The following is a 15195-nucleotide window of genomic DNA, read 5'->3' as shown; positions in this document are numbered from 1 at the left end:
AGAAAATGACTGAATAAAGTGTCATTCATAGTAAAAAAAAAAAAAAAAAAAAAAAATTTCCTTAAAGCCAAGCTGGGAAGACTCTAAAGTCCCCTCAGTTCTGTGTTTTCTCCCTAGATAACTGGAAGTACAGAAGAACTATAACTTGATGACCTCCCTTCCCATCTCCTCCATGGGAGGAGAAAGTCCTTGAATTTCTGGAGTTCAGTTTTACATTAGTTACACTCTTACATGCACACATACACACACTTTTATTCCCTGAACATTAATGACTACAACTCTTGTTATTTCTTCATTAAGCCAGAAAACTATTCACAAAGAAATACAGAAAGAAAAGAATAATTCAAAAATCTAATCTGCTTCCTGAACAGTTTCCTAGGCCTAAAATTCTTAAAGCAGGTTACATACTGAATTCCATGTAAAGCGTGAATGCCCTCATATTCTTCATATAGAGAGTAAAACTTTATTTTTTTGTCGTTTTGGTTTTTTTGGGTTTTTTTTTTTTTTTTCGAGACAGGGTTTCTCTGTGTAGCCCTGGCTGTCCTGGAACTCACTCTGTAGACCAGGCTGGCCTTGAACTCAGAAATCCGCCTGCCTCTGCCTCCCAAGTGCTGGGATTAAAGGCGTGCGCCACCACCACCCAGCCGAGAGTAAAACTTTCTAACTCGGGGCCCAGTAGGTTTCTACACAGCCTATTGCTAGGATTGGTTCGTTCGTGAATATCTGTCGAAAGGCTGATGGGCAGTAATTGAAACCAGAGTTATAGCAACCACCGCTCGAGTGAGAGAGGATGTGCCCTGACTTTGGAGCAGCTTTTCTAACTTGAGTAGATGGTCTTTTTTTTTTTCAGTAGTTTTGAAGGATAGGTTTCATATTGACTAACACGATATTAAGCAGGATATATGCGAGTGATCCAAAAGTTGAAAGCACTGTACAAGTGTTATTTACAAGAGCAACATGCACACTTAAGAGGCAGAGACAGAGGGATCTCTGTGAGTTGGAGGTCTACAGGCTGGGCTTCAAGACAGCCAGGGCTACACAGTGAGACCTTGTCTCAAAAATACATAAATAAGCAAAGCAACTTAAGCAAGAACAATTTCTGTGGTTCACCAGGCTGTCCTGGTCCCAAACAAAGTTCAGAGTCATGTGCTTTGGAATTCGATCTTAGGGCTGATAATGACCTGGAAACTGCAGGCAGCTTCCAGAAGCATTTGGATTGCCTGTGTGAGCTGACAGAGCAAGGTTGTGAGGGAATCATTTCAACCCCTTTATCTGTGTAAGATATCGCCATAATTGGTCATCTCTGTGTTTATTCTAGAACCGGGGAGAACTTTAATTATCTAAATATGTGTGGTGTGTGTGTGTGTGTTTGTATATAGTCAGTTAAAAAACAAAATGTCAAAAGTTAAGCAAATACTTAGTATAATTCTCTATGTCTATAGTATTTCAAAGTAAGTAGCTTAACAAATAAACTTCATGGTCACTGTAGTAAAAAAAAAAAAAAATTAAAGTATGACTTTTTTTGATGTTGCTGATTCAACCAACATATTCAACAACCCATATGGCCTCCTCCATGTTAGGCCACAGCTCGGCCACAGGTAGATTCTCGGCCTTAAACATTATGTGTGGAGTTTTGTTTATTTGCTTTTTGTTTTGTTGTAGTAAATTCAAATGTTTTTGTTTTTTGAAACAGGATCTCACTACGCAGGTTCTGTGCTCACTCTATATAGCTCAACTGGACCCTCCGATATGTGATTTTCCTGCTTCAACCTCCCAAATGATGTGTATACATCGTACAATGTGACAGGTTTCGTTATGGCATGGCTATTGATGTGTAGAGCATCTACTTTGCTCAAATTCTCCCTTATTATTAACACCCCCGTCCCTGGCTCCCTGCTTCCGCCTTAAGAGCACCACTTGTGGTTTCATGATTTTTATGTGTGTTATGTATTTTTACTATGTATTAATACAGTGTACATATATGTACACATATATAATTTATAATTTTTAAAATCTAGATTTGACATATAAGCAGAAACATGTGGGACTTGTCTCTCTCAGTCTGGCTTATTTTGCTTAACATGATGACCTCTAGGTTCATTCACTTGTCTTTGCAAATGACAGTAATTTTGTCCTTTATTCTCTGTTTCGTGCATCCATCCCGTGTGTGTGTGTGTGTGTGTGTGTGTGTGTGTGTGTGTACGTGCTTGTGTGTGTTTGTTTGTTTTTGTCTGTCCTTCTGTTCATGGGCCTCTAACCTGGCCATCATGAATAGTGCCACACACACCTTCTTTTCTCTCTTATGAAGTCACAAGCTGCAGCCATGAGTTAGCCACACTCATGACAAGGCCACCTCCTAATGGCCCCGCCTTTTACTACTAGCATACATTGCATTAACTGTATTATGTTTTACAATTACTATCTCTTCCCTTGAAATTATACCAAGACTGCTTTGTCTTTAATACGCCCTTTCCAAAAGTCATGTGTTAGAAACTGAGTTCTAAATGTGCTGGGAGGTGAGGCCTTTGGGGAGTAATTTATGTTGGGAGGCCTCCATCATTGTGTGTTGGTAAATACCTTTCTAAAAGAGCAAGGAGCTAGGACTCATTAGTTTCTTTCTGATCTCTAGTGGTAGAATGCAGTAGGAAGACCCTCACCAGAGCTTCCGGAAAGGTGAGAAAGTGCATTTCTGGGGTTTGGACTTTGGTTTTGTTTTTGAGACCTGGTCTTGCCCAGGCTGGCCTCACATTCAAGGTGATGCTGCCTCTGCTTCCTTTGCTGGGTAGGTGTACACACATAGCTGATTCATGTTCTTTATAAATCACCCAGTCTTAGAGAAATTTGTCAAAGCTGTATAAAACTAAGAAATGGATGTAGGAAGTGCTGTCGTCATTTTACAGATGAGGATAGTGAGATTTTGCAGGGTCGAGTAGTTCTCCACAGGCTAGACACTAAGAGACTGAGCTAAGAGATGGAACTGTCCCCCGGGGCACGTTGACTGAGAACAGCAGCTGAAAGCAGCCAGTGTGAAAAGATCACTCTGACCTTTGTGCTGTTTTGTAAAAGCAGGAGGAGCACAGTCTGTGTGGCACAGGTGACATATGTATCCTTACGAAGGAGTCCAAGCGAAGCCTGGACAGACCTGGACAGACCTTATTAGAATAGCTCTGACCTCTTAACCTTCATCCATTCCATAATTTAGCTGGTTCTTCATAACATACTATCCCTCACGCAATCTAGCCACCATCTGTAACTGTTTCTCCACACTCATTTCCTTGTCAGGGCTCCCGTGACTTAAAGTCTCCAGTTAAATGAGCCTGAACCCTTTCTCCTTCAGTATGCTTTCCTGGAAGTTTGACATATGTATCCTTCAGTGTGGACAGTAATCAGCAGTGAGCCAACCAGTCTATTGTAACTACCTTCCCTTGTCTTGTACACATTTTGTTTTTCCTAGAGTTCATAATTGGTTGGTTGTTTGGTTTTGTTGTTGTTGTTTTTGTTTTTAAAGAAATTCAATATATGTATATAAGTATTTATTTATTTATTTATTATTTATTTATTTATTCGAGACAGGGTTTCTCTGTGTAGCCCAGGCTGTCCTGGAACTCACTCTGTAGACCAGGCTGGCCTCGAACTCAGAAATCCGCCTGCCTCTGCCTCCCAAGTGCTGGGATTAAAGGCGTGCACCACCACTGCCCGGCGTTGTTTTTGTTTTTTTTTGAGATAGGATTTCTCTATGAAACTCTGGTTTTCCTGGAACTCTTCTCTGTAGACCAGGCTACTCTGAAACTCAGAGATCCTGCTTCTGCCTCTGGAGTGCTGGGATTAAAAGCATATGCCACTACAGCCAGCTCATAATTGCTTTTAACCATAACTGTGACTGTTATAGTAAGTCTTTTCACACTATCAAGCAGTATGGCTGGAGGACAGAGATAGAGAAAGTGACATCAGATTAGCATACGGGGGATGGAGGGTTCTGCTCTGCCCTCATGAAGACGGGTGTTCAGGACTCAGATCCCAAGTAACAAGCAAGGAACACCTGTAAACACCTTTAACCCCAGCTCTGAGGTGAGTTTTCAGGCTGCCAGCCTAGCCAAGATGGAAGCCTTAGGTTCAAGGAGAGACACTGCCTTGAAGGAATAGACAGAAAGTGATAGAGGAGGACACCAGCGCCCTCTTCTGGCCTCAGTGTACATCTGCACACAAACATGCACATACACACATAAATAAGCTTTAGAAAGAGATTAATGTTTAATAGAAGACAGATAATGGGAAAACTGGAAATCTGCTCCTACCAAGGCTACATATAAGAAAACAAGAAGAACCTCAGAGATCTGGAAAATACAGATGCCTGTGTAGATGACTTATAAAAAGATCAGACATTCTCTTGAGTATCTGTCTTTTCCCAGCATACTAGGCCACTCCTACTGTTGAGAATACCTTTAATTTTTTTTTATTAAATTTGTGTGTGGCGTTTGAATAAGGGATACGCCCTTGTGAGTGTGCCACATTTCACGTGTGGAGATCAGAGGGCATCTTTTGGACTTCAGGTCTCCCTTCCATCAGGTAGGTCCCAGGGATAGATTCCAAGTCCCCAGACCTAGCAGCCTTTAGCCCACTGAGCTGCTGTGTTGGACTCCTTTTTATTTCTCAATAAATTGCCTCTATTTCTATCAGTATCCATGTGTCCCTGGTCCAATTATTGTTCTGGGACACAAGACCCTGGGAACCTCCAGCTCTCATCCACTCCTCCTGTAAGTGTATCTTTGTAAAGAAACATAATTTCAATGTGCTCAGACCCGCTAGATAATTGATGTGCTGGTTTTCATTTGGAGTCTTTGAACCTCCTTGTCTACTGGACTCTCTCAAGCTGCTTTTGAGCTTTACTTTAAGACTTTTTCCCCTTCCCTTCTCCTTCTTGCTCTAGCCCTGCTCGCTCTGGCCCAAGGTTTTTTATTTATTTTATTATATGTAAGTACACTGTAGCTGTCATCAGACACCCTGTAAGAGGGCATCAGATCTCGTTACAGATGGTTTGTGAGCCACCAAGTGGTTGCTGGGATTTGAACTCAGGACCTCTGGAAGAGCAGTCTTAACCACTGAGACATCTCACTAGCCCCCTACCCTAAAGCTTTCCTTCCTTTATTTCAGCCTCCTGTCTCAGTCTTTGAAAGTCTTCCTCTTTCTTAGATACATCCATATTTTAATAATAATATCATCTAGCAATTACTATTGCATGACAAACGTTTCCCAGGGGAGACACAACTATCCATTCACTCCATATAGGGAACCCACATTAGATCAAAGTACAGATATCACCAGAGTCCAACCTGGTGAACCAGTGAGTTTTATTGAGGATATAGGACACAAGCCAGAGTCATCAGAGAGGAGAAAGCCTCAATCGAGAAAAATGCCTCCATAAGATCAAGCTGTAGGTGAGCCTGTGGGGCGTTTTCTTGATTAGTGATTACTAGGGAGGGCTTAGCTCATTGTGGATGGTGCTACCTCTGGATTGGTGTTCCTGGATTCTATAAGAAATCCTGGCAGTCAGCCATGCCATGCCATGCCATGCCCCTACACACACACACACACACACACACACACACACACACACACACTGCTGGAGGACGATGTTGGTGTCTCGGGCACACGTTACCACCAATGGCCGTGCAGCAGTCTGTGGACTGTGCTGCAGCCTGAGGCCATGTTGATGTCTGTGGACCAGACTGCCACCATGGATCATATTGATGTGAGTGGCGTGTCCTGCCACTGAGCCCATGGTGACGTTCAGACCCAAACTGCTGCCAAGAGCCATGTCTGGGTCTGGAGTCTTTCTGCAGCTGGAGTCTGTGTTGATGTTCATAGCTCATGTTATCATTGAAGGCCATGTGGATGTCTATAGTCTGTGCCATGTTGGTGTCAGTGGGCCATACTGCCTCCAGTGACCTCCAGGGGTCACTCCACATCATATTGATGTGAGTGACCTGAGGTCATGTTGATGTCCGTGGTCCAGGCAGCCTCTGAGGGCCTTGTCTGAGTCCATGGTCCTACCGCAGCAGGGGGCTGTGTCTGTGGACTATGCTGGCTCCAGAAATCCTGTGAAGACCCATGACCCATGCTCCTGCTGGCTGCGAAGAGCAAGGAGGCTACTATTGCTGAGATATTATTGGCTGAAGATGCACAGTGGAGAGGAAAGGGCATGGAAGGCTTCTGTGACCCCCACTCCCACCCCACCCCCAAAAGTAACAGCCTAGATAGGAACCCACCAAAGAGAACTCTGATGGGGATGCAGAAGATGCCCTACACAACTGATGGCTTCTGGCAGAGGTGTGGGAGGTGACAGACTCAGTTCTATTTAAGGGGCAGGCCACTGACAGTTTGACCATGCTCCAGTGAGTGTATAGATAACACAAACATGACTTATTTTTTATTATTCTTGTTTCTATTTTTACTTTGGGGGGGGGTTGGAGCTCACAAGAGGGAACAGACATGGGAGGATTAGAAAGTGAATATCATGGGGTACTTTATGTCAAACTACCAGAGAATCAATAAAAATATTATGTTGAAAGAAAGAGGGGGCTGGAGAAATGGCTAAAGATTAAGAGCACTGACTGCTCTTCCAGAGGTCCTGAGTTCAATTCCCAGCAACCACATGGTGGCTCACAACCATCTGTAATGGGATCTGATGCCCTCTTCTGGTGTGTCTGAAGATAGCTACAGTGTAGTCATACAAATTAAATAAATCTTGAAAGAGAGGGGGGAGGGAGAAAGAAAGGAAGGAAGGGAGAAAGAAAGAAAGAAAGAAAGAAAGAAAGAAAGAAAGAAGTAAGTAAATTGGGGAGAAAAGCAAGGCCAGCCATGAAGAATAAGCCAGTAAGCATCAACCCTCCATGGCCTCTGCATCAGCTCCTTCCTCAGGTTCCTGCCTTGTTTGAGTTCCTATCCTGACGTTCTTTGATGATGAACAGTGATATGAAAATGTAAGCCAAATAAACCCTCTCCTCTCCAAGTGGCTTTGGTCATGGCATTTTATTTCAACAATAGTAGTCATCCTAACTAAGACAATAGCTGGGTCTTGAAAGTTTCATCTTTGTGGGATAACAAAAATGTATATTACTGGAAATCCTTCTGTCCCAGGGTATATGAATTTCTCTTACTCTTCTTGCCAGGAAACTTTTGCAAAGAACTAGGAATAAAGACAAGCAAATACAATAGAAAACGTTATACAATAAGGACTACCAAATTTAGCTGCAACATACATTTTTATTTTATGTGTGTGGTGGTTTGAATAAGAGTGACCCCTGTAGGCTCAGGGAGTGGCGTTCTATGAGAAGGGTTAGAAGGACTGGCCTTGTCAGATGAAGTGTGCCACTTTGAGGCTTTGAGGTTCAGTCTCTTCTCCCCTCTTCTCTTCTCTCCCTCCCTCTCCTTCACCCTCTCTCTTTTCCCTCTCCCCCCTCTCTTCTCTCTCTTCTCCCTCTTCCTCTCCCTCTCTTCTCTCTCTTTGCCCTCTCCTCTCCTATCCTTCTCCCCCTCTCTCCCCATCTCCCCTCTTCTTCCTCTCTCTCCCCATCTTCCCCCCCCCACCCCCCCCCCCCCCCCCACCCCCCCCCCCGCACCCTCCCTCCCTCCCCGCAGATCAGGATGTAGTTCTTAGCTACTTCTCCAGCCCCATACTCGTCTGCTGCTGTGCTCCATGCCAGGACTAAGCACCCAAGACTGTAAGCCAGCCCCCCAGCTAAACGCTTTCTTTTATAAGAGTTGCCTTGGTCATAGTGTCACTTCACAGCAATAGAACAGTGACTAAAACAATGTGTATTGGTGTCTTGCCAGCGTGTATGTCTGTGTACCACATTCATGCAGTGCCCATGGATGCCAGAAAAGAGAAGTGAATCCCTGAAACTGGTGTTGCAAACAGCTGTTCCTGGGAATTGAACCAAAGTCCTCTGAAAGTGCTCTTAACCGCTGAGCCATGTCTCCAACCCCTATATTCAAGCTATAATGATGTAATTGAGAAGTCTTTTTAAATCGGTATTTAAAGCAGACTCTTTCTTTTTTTCAGTACGGAGGATTCAATCCAGAGCCCTGTCAACGCTAGGCAAGTGCTCTACCATGAACACCCTTGGCAATGATCTTTTACACTAATACTAAGCATGCAAAGCAATTTTACACAGGCACACCCGAAGCACACTCACAACAGCTGAGGAGGCCCTTTTCAGCGTGTTACTCTATTGACTGTACTGTGGTTGGCAGAAAACAGAAAAAGGAAAGATGGGAATGGTTGAAGTTGTAGAGACTCCCAGCTAGTAGAAAAGCAGGTTTACAGGGCGCGGGAGCTGGTGTGCAGACTTCCGTATTCAACAATGCAGAGTCCTAGATAGTGATTAGGTTAGTTCCTGGGAAGGAACTGTTGGAGTGAATTGGAAGGGAACGTTGCTTCTATAAGGGCTACTTAGGTCAGTGGCTCTCAATCTGTGCATCTTGACCCCTTTGGGGTCACATATCAGATATCCTCCATATCAGATTCTTATGCTACATTTCATAACAGCATAATTAGTTATGAAGTAGCAGTGAAATAATTTTATGGTCGGAGGTTGCCACAGCCTGAGGAACTGTGTTAAAGGGACGCAGCGTTAGGAAGGCTGAGAACCGCTGTTGTTGATGACGAGATGTTAAAGTATTACATTGTGGCCTTGCTAAATGGCAGCTATTTATAATGGACTGACCAAGTAGCAGGTATTACAGGAACAAGAAATGGTGGCAGAATAAGAACAAGGCAAAAATACTCCACGTGATTAAGTCTTCAGTGCATCCAAGGGACTGACTGACTCATGGGTTGCTAGGGGCGTTGCTAGGAAAGATCCGAGAGAACTCAGGCAATATGAAGTTCCCGTCAGAGCCACTGGGTGGCGCTCTAGGATCCACTCCGCTCCATGTCCTGTGTCTCAGCAGTGGGAGACTTCATGTTCTAACTATTGGAGAAAGCTGGGGCCAATTTATCTTTCTGCTTTAAGGAACCATAAAAATTGGATAAAATACAAGAAAAAAAATGATCTGCAGATAACTCTACACAGGAAGGGAATAAAGTAAGCACTCCAGGTTCTCCTGAGAAAAAAAGAGCAGCAAAGGAAATAAATGCCAAGGAGACATAACTCGGAGGTCAGGAAGGAAACGGTGTGTAGACTTTGTGCATCAGTATCAGAAAAGAGGAAGCTTTATGCAGAGTGAGATTTAGAGACATGTAGAATTTCCCTTTTTATTCCTGTAGCTTCAAATTGATTTGGGGGCTGGAAAAATGGTCCGGCTGTTAAAAGCTCCAGGTTCAATTCCCAGGTCTTACATGGTGGTCCACAGCTGTCTGTAACTCCAGTTACAGGCGATCCAACAGCCTCTTCCTACCTCTGAGGGCAATACACACATGTATGCAGACATGCACACAGACAACACACTCATACACATACGATACATCCTTTTATTACATTGGTTTTATGTAAGTGTAGAGTAGGTTGCTCTGATACGTACAGGTAGGAAAAGGATCACCACAGCCAGGCTAATGACTAGCCATCACCTCTGATGTGTTTAAAAACATGAAACATCTCTTCTAGTAAACAGCCAAGGAGCAGTAAAGATTAAGCATCTTCTAGGAAAAAAATTTAACCTTTATAAAATCAAAGGTTTAGGAATACAGGTCAACAGCACAGCACCTGTCTAACATGTCCAAGAACCTGGGTTCGATCCCTAATAACACATGAACACATCCAGGTAAATCAGCAAGAACTTCTTTTTTTTTCCCCTGCCATCCTAGATCCTAGTCACTGGAGCAAAGATTGGTACCCTGATTATGTAACCACCTTTCTGGGAAGAAGGGACAATGTGGCTGATGGCCTTTTATTAATTACCCAGGCTTTGTTGCAATAAAATGCAAAAAAAAAAAAAAAACAGACAAAAGCAACTTAATGAAGTAGAGTTTGTTCTGTTAAGTGTTCAAGGGTGTAGTCTATTGTGACAGAGAAGTCACAGCAGCAGGAGCCTGAGTCCTTTGGTAGCAATGCCCTTGCATTCAGGAAGCTTAAATAAAGCTGGCCAAAACCCAGCTCTCTTGCCCCTTTTTATTCAGTTCCGCCAACAGAGTGAGTCTTCCCACCTCCTTGACTCTAACCTAGACAGTCCCAAACAGGCATGCGCAGAGGCTTGTCTCAAGCAGGGATGCGCAGAGGCGTGTCTCCTGCACGATTTTAGATCTAGTCAAGTTGACAAACGATAGAACCATCACAACCTCTCTAGGGTCCAATGAAGTAAGAGTAGTTAAGAGTCCTGTCAATGTTTGAATGTGGAATGTCCTCACAGGATCAAGTGTCAGTGATATGGCTGGCCATCTGACAGGCTTTTGGGCAGTGACTGGCACCTGTCAGCATCTCCTTCATTAATGGATTGAGTCCTTGAGAGATTCATAATACAATGGGATTATTGGGATGTGGAGAAAGCAGGAGGTGGAGTCACTGGGGTGTGTTCTAAGAGAGGTCTCATTCTTCTCTCTTCCTGCCACCATGATATGAATAGCTTTACTCTTCCACATTCTTCTACCATAACATACATCTCACCAAGGCCCTGAAAGAAGAGGTCTACCTGTGAACTGAAAATATGATCACAACCAGCCCTTCCTTCTTTCAAGTTATTCTCCCAGGTTTCAACCATGGCAAAATGAAAAGTCCAACAGTTCCCTGAAGGAAACTGTTGGGCAATGAAGGACCCCAGAAAGTAGACAAATACTCTTCCATTTTTGACTTTGTATTTTTGATTCAGGATCTAAGTTGCCCAGGCAGGCCTTGAACTTTCAATTTCCTCTTCTCAGCCTTTTGGAGGAACTGAAATTACAGGTGTGGGCCACCATGCCTGGCTGTAATTTTATGTTGTACCATTTTAGTTAGCATTCAAAATAATGTGTTTTGTTATGGTATTTTCATACACCTGTAATATACATTATCCATACCTACCCTGCCGTATCTCCCTCCCTCTTTCTCCTCTCACTGCTCCCTGGTTTCCTACCTCCTCCTAGGCTTTTTAAAGGTAAAGCCTTTACCAACCTTCACTGACACAATCATCCAAGCCTTTCCCAAACAGAACCAGTGCTTTCCTTGTCTGTGGACCTCGATGGCAAAGTGCCTTCCAGTATTACTGCTTACCTCCCTCCTCCCAGGACACTGGGTTCATGGCTGCTGAGTTGCTCTGACAAGACCAGGAGTATTAAAAAAAAAAATCACCATTGGGATAGTCATAGTGCAAGAACATTTGAGAACTGAGTGGTGGCTGAGGAATGGGTTATAGAGATCATCTGTCTGCAGCCACGAACTTTCTCCAGTGGATGCAAGAATCCTTGCTGTTTCAAGTTTTCTAGGTGGTTTAACTTTGTGTATCAGTAACTCTTCTGTACTGAGATAAGTATCATTAGAGAAGAAGATAAGATTTTTTTTAAACTATTTATTTATTTATTTACTTATTTATTTATTATATGTAAGTACACTGTAGCTGTCTTCAGACACCCCACAAGAGGGCATCAGATATCATTGCAGATGGTTGTGAGCCACCATGTGGTTGCTGGGATTTGAACTCATGACCTCTGGAAGAGCAGTCAGTGCTCTTAACCACTGAGCCATCTCACCAGCCCAAGATTTTTTTAATTAAACGGCATATCTTAAATTATCTAGTGATCACTGAGTGCAGCTAAGCCTAGGGACAAACGAAATGTGCTCACCCCCAAGCCTAGCATTTTATCAGTAAGATTTACTAGATAAGGCCTTTGGACAAAGGGAGTGTGACAAACTAATCTCTCTCTTTGGGAATTGCCTCTGAGGTAGAACAACTGACTGCAGAAAAGTAATCCCTATCCAACCTAGATTGTTTTTGTTTCCCCCAAAATGTTTCATGGATTTATCACTGAACCAAGCCACTAGTGCAGATCAAAGAACAGAAGGAACAGTCCGAAATAAATATGTCCATCTCCAGGGAGTGCTGGCATGCGGCTTGATATAACTGTGATCTGGACTTAGCAGAGATATATTGTTATCTCACATACAATTCCTGAGAGACCCAGCTAGGTTCTCCTCCAGAGTCTCCTCTCGGAGATATGTCTAATCTTAACACTAATCTCACCCAAACCCTTCAGGGAAAGGTGTAATTGACTTTGTCAATCATGAGGAAATGTCACGAGGTACTGGGTCGATCACATGCACATGACAGCAGAGAAAACATAGCTGTTTTTTTTTTGTTTGTTTGTTCATTTGTTTGTTTTGTCTGAGTATGCTGGTAAACTGGAACCCTTGTCCTTAGATGAGGAAATGGCGCTCACAGAAGCCACTAGGAGTAATATTTCAAAGCAGATTCCTACATGACTCACTTCTGTGTCTTTCGTTCCCGACACGGGTGTGGTGTCAATGTCCTCGGTGCACAGGGGCAATGAATGCATGCAGTCATACCTTGCTGTTTCCCGGGACAGAGGCTCGAAGAAAGGAGACTCCTGTATCTTTGGGGAAGAAATCACCCTCCTGGATAAGATAATGCTTTCCTAGAGAATCAGCTGTTTTGCTTGACTTTTTCACCTGATTGTTCATTAACACATTCAAAGTCTTAAATAACATCAGTACAACGTGGTGAGCAGTATTCCCCACTGCCCCAGGGTTTAACCAAAAAAAAAAAAAAAAAAAAAACAAGAGAGGTATCTGTGTTGTTGAGGTTGTGGGACTCATGAACTCACGTGACTCTACTCTCCCAGTCTATCAGGAGCCACGACTACAGGAGTGGGTAAATCACCACACCACCCATTTCCCAATTCTCCTAATAATATTCAAGTCCACAGAGGAAGAAGACTCCCACCCACCTCTGTCCCACCTCTGTAGAATGGGCTTGTTTTTCCCGTCTAGTGCAATCAGAACTTAGTAGATGGTAAAATCTACGGGTTATGACCAGTTTTTGAAAAACAAAGAAACAATATTCAAAATGCCTTGAAGAAGGAAATAGTTCAGGAACCTTCTATATTTGGATTGTGATAATAAATCCTTTTCCCTGGGTCGTAGTTTAAAAAACAAACTCAAAAACATGGAGCTGACATATTTATTGTCTCATCCTGTTTTAGAATGCATTTTTTTTCTTTAAATGGAATACTCTACCATTGAGTCAAGCAGTCTCAGAGATGTCCTAGCTTTCTTCATTAGATAGCTGTGAAGATCAATTTAGCTGTTCAGAAAATGGTTGGAATAATTATAAACCTGGAAGTTACTTTTGTACTAAGAAGTCTTTGATTCTACTGAATTTCTTCAGCAGCCAATGAACCCTGGATTCATACAGAAATATATTTAGCTTCCACCTGCAAAAGGTGACCATTTGACCATTGTCTCACTAGACTTCCACCTGTCTCCGTCCTTACAGTGTGGGAACAGCTGAATAAATTAAAGGAAGCTTTAATTCATGATTAAAGAAGACATTATGAACTATTCAAATGGGATTACAGGAGCAAGGAACTATTTTAACAAAACAGTCACAATTTTTATAACAGTTTTTACAGACCCTGACTTATCTTCCATGAAGCCATTTGAACATGGAGTAGTGGATCTAGACAAGAGTGTCACTAACTAATTAAAACTTTTTAACGGGACCAAAGGAGTCAGCACTGCAGGGTGCTAGGTAGAAGGCCAATGAACCCTGAACCCTAAGGATCTGAGTGTTTGCTGGGTCTGCGAACTATTGGTATGTGATTTGGGGACAAATCATGCAAAAATCTCTAAACCTACTGTTTGTTTTATGAAGACAAGGTCTCAAATATCTCAGGCTGTTGACTTGACCTTCTGATCCTCCTGCTGCCAATCCCAAGTGCTAGAATTACAGGCATAAACTTCCACTCGTGGCCTCAGCATTCACCTTATTTTTAACATTTTTATTCCTATTAGCATGTGTGTGAGAGATGTATGTGATGTGAACACTCATGAGCCACAGTGTGTGAGGAAATCAGAGGACAGCATTCAGAACTCTGTCCTCTCTTCCCACTGCGGGTGAAGTCCTCAAGCTTGCATGATGAGCACACACCCGTCCTTGGAGACCTCCAGTGTACCACTCCTATGGTTCGAGGCAGCATGCCTCCGGGATCAGGTCCAGCAGGAATCTAGTGTATCAGTTGAGGGCCCCATGGCATGGCCATGCCCTGGCTTGCTGACGTTCTTTGTGCTACCCCCATAGCCATGGGGTAGCACAGGGCCATGGATGCTATTCTCTAATGGTGGCCAGGACAGGAAGCTTGACTTCTTATTAGGTCAATCTAGACCATTCAACTTAGTTTTCATAGAAGCAAATACTCACTCATGCATTTCATGAACTCACACAATACATAACCAACGTATCGTATCTAATTATAGTAACAAGTAAACCCATGTTACACAATCCACTGTAGGAACCAAAGCAAGATGGGCAGGAGTCAGGCAGAGTCAGATACATGGAGGCTGTAAAGAGCTTTCACAAGGTTATTAACCCTTTTCCAGATCAGAAAACTGAGGTTTAGAAAGGCCTGTTAATTGTTTAACAAGTGGCTTTCACAAGAAGTTTTGACAGAAATATAGGGGGGAAGCCTAACCCAACCATATCCAAGTCAGAGAAACCTTGCACAAGGTGGTGGCTTGCAGAGTGGCAAGAGAGAATCAGATATAAGAACATAACAGATGCAGAAGCCAGCAAAGCCCCAAACCAACAACAAAAATCCCACAAGAAAAAGAGAGGATTTATTCAGGCTGCCTGCAAAACTGAAGCCTACGATTCAGGAAGTAGGTGTGGGAGAGAGAACTGAGGTCTAGCTTGGGGTGATGGTGTGTGCTCAACAGCTTCACGTGACTTAAAGGTGACGAGAAGCCATAGGGTGACTGTTCTCAAAAGTAAATCAATCAGATGTAGATCACACAAAAGTCACTGCCAAAGCAGAATGAAGAATGGGACACCAGGTTGAGACCAGAGTACCTGGATGCTGGGGAATAAAGGGACAGTGATGAGGACCCAAGTGAGCACGTGTTGGGGATGTCCCTTCCTAGTGACTTCTTTATCCAATCTACTGGCCATCAAATACTGGAAAAGAATAAGGTAACAGTATCTCCTGAGACACACAGAGCTTCCGGGACTGACCTGAATGGTCAATGACAGACATACTTAGAGAAAGTCTGG

The sequence above is a fragment of the Grammomys surdaster genome, unplaced genomic scaffold, assembly GCF_004785775.1.
Source record: "Grammomys surdaster isolate TR1022 unplaced genomic scaffold, NIH_TR_1.0 130, whole genome shotgun sequence".
Classification (NCBI taxonomy): Eukaryota; Metazoa; Chordata; class Mammalia; order Rodentia; family Muridae; genus Grammomys; species Grammomys surdaster.
This window is presented reverse-complemented; position numbering follows the sequence as displayed.